This window comes from Poromitra crassiceps (assembly GCF_964638095.1).
Source record: "Poromitra crassiceps genome assembly, chromosome: 18".
Classification (NCBI taxonomy): Eukaryota; Metazoa; Chordata; class Actinopteri; order Beryciformes; family Melamphaidae; genus Poromitra; species Poromitra crassiceps.
The window spans coordinates 22614687-22623544 of NC_139636.1; positions in this window are offsets into that span (position 1 = coordinate 22614687).

The following is an 8858-nucleotide window of genomic DNA, read 5'->3' on the forward strand; positions in this document are numbered from 1 at the left end:
AAGTCATTTCTAACCTCTTTGTGGCATTATGTAAGAAAGAGGAGGAACCCCAAAAGGATCAGTCAAGCATTCAGCGTTTACAAGAAAGTTGACTGAGGGGTTGGACTTGACTGAAAATCATGTAATAGTGATAAATAGTTTTCTACCAAAAGTCAATGGAAATCCTTTCTTTGCCCTGTTGAACTAAAAGCTCCAGGGAGCCCTACACGCAATGTGTGTTTCTGATTAATGCTGCCGGCTCTACCAAAGTATGCGAGGCAGAGGAAAAAAGAAAACACCAACAACCAAAAGAAAAACATAGATTTCCCATCATCGTCATCATCATCATCATCATCATCTCTCTGTCACAGGCCAATGACAGCGGTTCTGGGAAATGAGGCTTGCTACTGTAGCATAAGACAAAAGAAGAAGTAGTCATGATCCTATGGAGGCTATCCAACATCACATTAGTTACAGGAGCATCAGTGGTCACTGATAGTCATTAAGTCCCACACATACACTGTGTGGGCAAACATGGTGCAACCATGTTGCGTAGGTGGAGGCCTTTGTGGAGTTTTAGTGTGATTCAGATTTGATGCCAAATGCTGTCAGTCACCTCCAGGGTCCATACAATGGGGAGGTATAGCATGCCAACATGAGAGTCACAGACAGGGGACAAGGAGGGAGGGCAGTGTGTGCCCCCTCTGACATAGCCTGGGACAGGGGGTGATACTGCGGCCCCTTTGTGCTCGCCTGGCTGTGTCGGGTGCAGAGATAGGGATGGGGGCCCTGTGAGTCCATGACACAAGGGAAGGCAAAGCAGGCAGAGAGGGTGAAAAGTAGGTCTGATCTGAGCAGCAACATATGCTACCCAATAGTCAGAGTGGTGATAGCCATGGGTTAGATGACTGACATTCTTAGTCCAATGTAGTGTGTGGATGTATAGTTACAAATATGCTATAGGCTACGTTATTACATTAGTGTGAATGAAGCTCCCCACATTCTCCACATTGACTTGTTTGTCCGTCTCTATCTCATTCTGTCTACACAGCTTTGCATGATAACCCTTTTTTCTCTTTTTTGGTTTGTTTGTTTTAATGGATATTTGACATTGTGTCCGCTGACAGCATTTGAAAACTGGACAGGTGTCAAACACTGGCCCGTTTTCAGTCATGTACAAATAAAAACACAAACAAATAAATAACATGTACAGTATGTGGTAATGGTGTAAATCCTCAGTACAAGTATATTGACATAGTACAGTAGGAATTCAATTTACAACAGGCTTTTTCTGAAAATACAACAACAACAATGCAACTGACATCTTATAGATGAGTGCCATAGTGTTACAGAATAACACTATTACAGAAAAGTTGTATCTAGTATTTAGTGCTTCGATAATAGTATTACAGAAGCACTAAATTGGGGGGGGGGGGGGGGGGATCATGGCTGACACAAACCTTGCTTGAATCATGTGTTAAAATTGTTTTTTTTAATAGGTTTGAATTTTGAAAAAAGTTGACAGAAAATGTCTTCGCTAAAATATTATGACAATAAGACGACCCCAGGCAGAGGCGCTTGCAATCCTTTTTGTAATACTCCTCAAACGCTACAAGAATCGACGGGGGAAGATTTCATGTCGCGAACACGTCACGAGAGATAAAAAGAGTAACAGAGAGCAAGGAAGAAAAACAGAGAGAGAGAGAGAGAGCGTACTATGAGAGGCTGAGAGACACGTGCACACAGGAACCCACACAGACACGCATGCGCGCACGCACACACACACACACACACACACTCACACACACACACACACACACACACACACGCACACACACACACACACACACACACACACACACACACACACACACCCACACACACACACACACACACACACACACACACACACCAATCCCCAAAAGGACAAACAGCTTTTGTTTCTGTCATGCGAGGCTCAGAGAGGCAGAAAGCAGCTTTATTGGAAAAAGGGCTGTGGTGTTTTCCTCTGCGAGATCACTAGGCCTCATTAGAGAAGACATTACAGAGCTGGAAAGGAGCACATGACACATCACATGACACATCACACTTCAGACAGCTGACCTATTTACGGGGTGACTTGTAGCATATCTATAAAACACATTACGGCCCCGCCGTCACCAGGGACCGCTCCATACAATCGGGGGGGAAAATATGAACTAATCATCTTCTGAGGTTACATGCAGGGGAGGGAGGAGGGGGGAGCGGGGGGGATGATTTAGCTGTCAAAGAGAGAATAACAGGAGCACCGCGCTCACACACATCAAACCCACATCAAACACAAGTGAAACACACACGCAGGCACGCATGTTCACACCCACTCTCAGACACACATCCACCAGTATAAGGTGTATTTTGTGCTGTGTGTGTATGTGTTTGTGTGTAGGTGTGTTTGTGTGTGTGTGTGTGTGTGTGTGTGTGTGTGTGTGTGTGTGTGTATGTGTTTGTGTGTAGGTGTGTTGTGTGTGTGTGTGTGTGTGTGTGTGTGTGTGTGTGTGTGTGTGTGTGTGTGTATGTATGTGTATATGTGTATATGTGTATATGTGTGTGTGTGTGTGTGTGTGTATGTATGTCTTGTGTGTGTGTGTGTGTGTGTGTGTGTGTGTGTGTGTGTGTGTGTGTGTGTGTGTGTGTGTGTGTGTGTGCGTGTGTATGTATGTGTTTGTATGTAGATGTGTGTGTGTGTGTGTGTGTGTGTGTGTGTGTGTGTGTGTGTGTGTGTGTGTGTGTGTCTGCGGGTTGCTAGTAACAATCTCCACACCACAGGCTTCCAGTCCCTGCTGATCACTTCCATGTGTAGGGTCTCAGCCGTACAGTGGTACCTTTTCCATGGCGGAGGGAGGACGGGGAACCCGACACAGAGTGGCATCCCCCAAAAAGACCACTTTTTTCTGCAAAAGCAGCTATAGGAAAGGAAAGCGTAGAGACCATACAGTACCATGAGGTCATACATTTTAGCACGGGTTACCCCGGTAGGAAATAGGATATCCCTGTGGCTCATACAGATCTGTCTACATCTGCAGTGATATACACCCTTTAGTCCAAATGGACTGTAAGTGAGCCAGTTATAGTGGCTCGCTTGTTTGTACGTGTTGGCTTTGGTGCAGAGTCGGCCCTTTTTGGGGCAGAATTTGTCCGGCGACGCCGCTTTCGAGTGTCAAAATAAACAAAACAAAGACATGACTGAAACGACTTTTAAGACCTAGTCCCTAATCTTCGGCGGTCCTGGTTGGAACACAGTTTATTTCCTTGTCTAAAGTGTTCATCCAGTTAGGTTGGCTAATTATTGCTTTGCCTCAGCTGGAGCCACTGCAGGCTGTCCACAGGGAGAGAAGTGAAAGGCACTAAGAGCAAGAGTCTGTCACACACACCGAGTCTTACCTACCAGCATTATCAAAAGTAAGGGCTCTGCAAACAGTATATACGCCTCGTTTTTGCCACATCATTTAGAGGTCTTTATTTGTCACAATGCACCAATGCATGCACATATTACACACACACACACACACACACACACACACACACACACACACACACACACACACACACACACACACACACACACACACACACACACACACACATGCTTACTGTAGAGTTGCCATGAGATTTGTGCATTTTTCTCATCCTGGCACGAGGCATGTCCTCCATGGGCTGGCCAGGAGCGGTGGGCAGCAGCAGTGAAGCACCTGGCGGCGACCAACTTCTTCTTCTTGGTCAGACGATCTGCTTGCATCTTTTTAGTGGGGGTCCATATTGATGTTATATGGAGGAAACCCCAGGGTTTGAAGCATTTTCTGAAAATCACATAAAAAACACATTTACGCTTCGAAAATCATAAAAGTGGTCCTCATTTGTCAAGATTATCTTGCTGAACACAAAGTTTGCTGTTTCATAAACCTTTAACCACAGAGCTTATTTCAAGCATTTAGCCAAAATCCCCATACAAAAATCCCATTGACTTTTACACATAGGAACCGGAAGTGCTGACATAAGGTCATGTGGCAATTTAAACAATTTCCCAACAAATGCATGCACTTAGCAATGGCGGCAAGGAAAGACCCCTTTAACGGGGGAGAGACCTTGAGCAGCCCTGGATCACGTTCACTTCTCCCATTAGACTCAGCCTGCCAAAAGTCTCCTTAAGTGGGCGTGTCTGTGGAAAACCATGGGAAAAACCCACGTGACAAAATGACAGGAAGTGAGTGGAAGTTGGGGTGTCTTGCTTAGTCTGGGGCCAAAAGTGTAGCACCACGATGATGCCGGGAACGGCTCCAAATAAAGAATTCTGCTCTGAAAACAGGGCGTCATAGAAAGGTAAATAAATGTAATGCGCATTATCTAGCTATGTAGCTACAAAAATAAAATGAACTAACACCATATAAAACCACTAGGGGGGACAAAGCGCAAAGACCAGCGGAAACACAACTGGGGAGCGGGTTTTAGGGCGGCTGATCATTCCCTGTAATAATGGGTGAGACGAGGTTAGTCTTGCTTGAAATCCCATCGTCTTTGAATTCATTTCATCTACCTCTCACTTTTATCAATCAAGGCTACACCACAAAACTTTGTAGAAAGGTTGGCAGAGGTACTGCACTCTACCGAGTGCCATCCAGTTTGCTACTTATGATCCAGTCAGTTTAAATCTCTAGGGCATTCACTGACAATTCACCAGGTAGCAGACACTGCTCGCCGACACTTGAAAGTGTCGACTCAAGTCCTCATTTCTGTCGGCGACCGTTTCAAAAGTGTCGGCAGGCAAAAAGCATAAATTGGGCTTTAGTGTAAGCATTTCCTCACCTTCTCTCACACCCAGCCAATCACAAATCGATGCACTTTATTACCTTAATCAGCTGTTCACGTCACCACTATCATTCCAGTTGCTGCCGCTGATCTGCACGTCCTCGACCCACCGCCAACAGCATCAAGGCTCCATTTGGACATCCAGTGAGATAGATCCACATTATTTTTGGACCCAGTGTGCGGTTCTTCTCCCATAATAGCTTCAAGTGGAGTCTGCTCCAAAGTTCTGATCAAATTTTGATTCAATAAAGCCTTTCTCTCTGGATTGAACCTTGGTTGTTTATCAAAACCCGATATTGAAGCAACTATTCTGTTTTTCGTGTTTACCGTTCTGTGGGTAGCCATGAAATAACGAAATAAACAAGTTCAAGAGGAGCTCTGTGTGTGTGTGTGTGTGTGTGTGTGTCTGTGTGTGCGCGAGCATGCATGCGTGTGTGTGTGTGTGTGTGTGTGTGTGTGTGAGAGAGAGAGAGAAAGATCATGTGGCTGTCATGCACTTCAAGATTCACCCCCACTGAGACTAAATCATTTATAGGCCTACGCAGGTTGCCTTGGGTCTTCTTTATTTGTGTCTACTTTGTGACGTCACCAGCTTAGCCTAGATGTTGGGGAGTATTTGACATTTTGGATGTATAATTAATATACTCACTAGTTTTGTCAGGTTCTTGATTTGTTTATAGAAGATGTGTACTTCCTGGACTGTCTGGGAAAGTCTAAGTGCTGAAAGAGGGAACTTGAGTAATAACCTGAATCGTCAGTTGCTCCAGCGGAGCTGCTCAGTAGCGGACAGCAGAAGACTGCGGCGGTTGTACTGGGCAGCTCGACACACGTGAATATGTCGCACAGCATGAGTGTGAGGCAGAGTATGCAGACTCATCAGGTCAACCTTTCCCGGATAAATAAAGGTTATTAAACTCATATTTAACTTGGGAGTAAGAGGTCCGTCTTCTATCCTGTAGGATCAGATTCTACATATTCATGTACACCTTTCACACTCGACTCTAGACATTCCCAATGCCTAAAAGCGACCGTATGTTCCATCCTATCTTTCCATGCATCAGCAGTTAAATTCCATCCCTTCCTCCTGTCTCATTCCCACCTATCCAGTTCAGCCCGGTTGTGTTTTGAAAGGGTGGTTATATACTGTGTTATTGTATGATTTCACAGAATCTCTCCTCCCAGCCTTTGAAGCAGGGAAGAGCTGACCGGAGCTGAGCGATCCCTGCTGTAAGCCCCAGTCTGGACCAGGCCTGAGTCAGTCCCACCACCAGGACCCTTCCCTCTCTCATACCATCCGCATTCTTCCTGCGCCTTCATGCAACTGGAACAAATTTATGTCAGCTCAACAGATTTTCAGGGCACTTTGGAGGCGCACACAAGGCCGCTAGCCTGTTGAAGTTGACCTGAGGGTATTTGTCCTGGTTGAGGCCTTTGAAAATAAACAGGAGGACAGAGGAGCTTAGTCTTGTGAAGCGGTGAGCTTTCAGGGGCAGAGGAAAACAACAATTACCCTAGGCGTTATGGACATTAAGTGCTGAATGAGAGCTGTCCTGAGGTAGGGCTCTCTGGGTAAATAAGCAAAGAGGGGATGCTATCTGCCGCGCCGCGAACATCGATGAAAGGGAGTAATAGAAAAACATAAATAAACTTTATCTGACTCGGCACTGACCTCCTTTGTCAAAGTGCTACCGCTGGGTTGGAGGTGTTGGGTTTCTGTCAACTGGACTCTTGTCCTCTCTCTCCCTCTCTCTCTCCACCTTTCCATCCCTCACTGATGTCCTCCTAAAAATTTGAGGCTAGTATTTGAGGCTCCTGCCAACATAGTTCTTCTGTTCAATATGAAATCTGGACACGTTTTTTCCAATGCTCAACTGTGATGCAGTATTATGATTACACTCCAGTATCGAGCAGTATCACGAAGATCTCATATGAGATATGTCTGCCTTTGTAAACAACCTGGCGTCGCTGAAGATAAGGCATGTGTTTAGAAGGTAGTGTGTACAGCTGCAACGGGAAGGTCTACCAGTTCAACAATGTGCAACAGCATTGCAAAACGTTATGTTTAGTGTTATTCAGCCCACTCCTCTTGGCTGTTTAACTTCTCTACTCCTTCGAGATTGCACCCTGAAGACCAATGGGCCTTCGTGTCTATCCTTAAACGCTCCGTTGACCTTCCACTGATGAGATCCCATAGGTCTGCTTCCAGCTCCTCCGCAACAATCTTCCCACTACAAGAGAAGGTCTCTTTCTATGCATTTACGCATCTCCTCTTGTTGTTCTCTTTATTCCCCCTGTCCTTCAAATCATTTCCTGTTTCCCCTGCTTGTCTGGCTCACCATTATTCCATAATCCCTTAATCCTGCACACACTTCAAAGAGAATATATGGTAGTCCCCATCATTTGGGCCCAAATATGAAAAGGCATCATGTGAGAGAGAGCCTACAGCGGTTAGGAAGCGATTAGTCGGAGGCTCTGTTTTTGTTAGTCCTAATGAACACCACGGTTAATGGCCTCACAAAGGTCTGTTTGCTGTGAAAGACAATCAAGCTGTTTTCATGCATGCCTCATTAGCCGCATGACCTTGTAAACGAACACGGATTTCAAAAGCTGTGGCAACCTTTCATTTCTGCCTGCCACCGCAAGATGTTGGTGCCTGACACCAGAGTCATGTTGACATGTTGGTGCCTGACACCAGAGTCATGTTGAGATGTTGGTGCCTGACACCAGAGTCATGTTGAGATGTTGATGCCTGACACCAGAGTCACGTTGAGATGTTGGTGCCTGACACCAGAGTCATGTTGAGATGTTGGTGCCTGACACCAGAGTCATGTTGAGATGTTGGTGCCTGACACCAGAGTCATGTTGAGAGTCAAATCCTTTTCGAAGCCATTCATGCTCACTACACCACTTCCGCATCTTATGCGTGGCGGTTTTTCCCATAGCAGCTGTGTTGTGAAGGGGTGAACGTACTGCTGGGCTAGCTAGATTGCCTGTATTGAGGCGGGTACAGTCGGTGGAGCCCGGGTAACCTACAGTAGGCTATAATAGGCTAGGCTAGGCTATGTATGTTAGGAAGGCTTGTTACAGTACGTCTCACCAACTATCTTGTGCTTTGTTTGTTCCTTGATTGATTGTTAATGAATTAGAAAATGGTAGGCTCACACCGTATGCCCATCTGTACCCAACATGCCCTTACTGCCCCTTCCCTATAGTGTTTGAGGGCATGCAAACAATTGTTGAGATTCTAGGAAGCGAGAGATATCAGTGTAGGCCAATTGGCTGCACACAGACATGCACAGAGAGCATGTCGAGGAAGAGCCTTGCTGTCACGTTCTGGCTCACTGGGTCACCATCGGTTCCTAATGACCCAAACAAACACATCCTCTATCTCCAGTTTGCTTGATGTGCTGGGTTCTGCTGCTATTGATGACACTTTCCCACTTCATGCCATCGCGTGTGCCACGGCTGATAGAGGATGTTTATGAGCAATTACCAATCAGCATGGCTGTTGAGCTTGCACTATTTGCATGAGAATGTTTTCTTAATTGTGTTTGTGCTAGCACCCAAGCATGAGAAGCCTTTTGTCACAGGAGGGCCTCACACACTGGTGAAATCAAGCTGTATGTGTAAACAATATTATTATTGTTGTTGTTGTTGTTGTTGTTGTTGTTGTTGTTATTAGTATTATTATTATTATCATCACATGTGACCCATTCTACTCCCCACGTGAGTTCACGTCTACATTCCACCACAAGCCGATTAAATGGTTTAGATCATTGTCTTGTAAGCTGGATTTTTGATTTTCTTACGGACAGATCTCAGCAGGTAAGAGTCAATGGGATACTGTCCAGTATATTAACATCTTCCACTGGCTCGCCTCAGGGTTGTGTTTTGTCTGCTTTTTTGTACATTTGATACACTAATGGGAGTTTACGGAAATTCTACCAAGAGACGGAACTAGTTACGTCATCACATTCAATTATCCAATAACAGCCTGCCATTCGTCCAAGCGGTCTGGTTAAAAGGAGTGCCCCTCC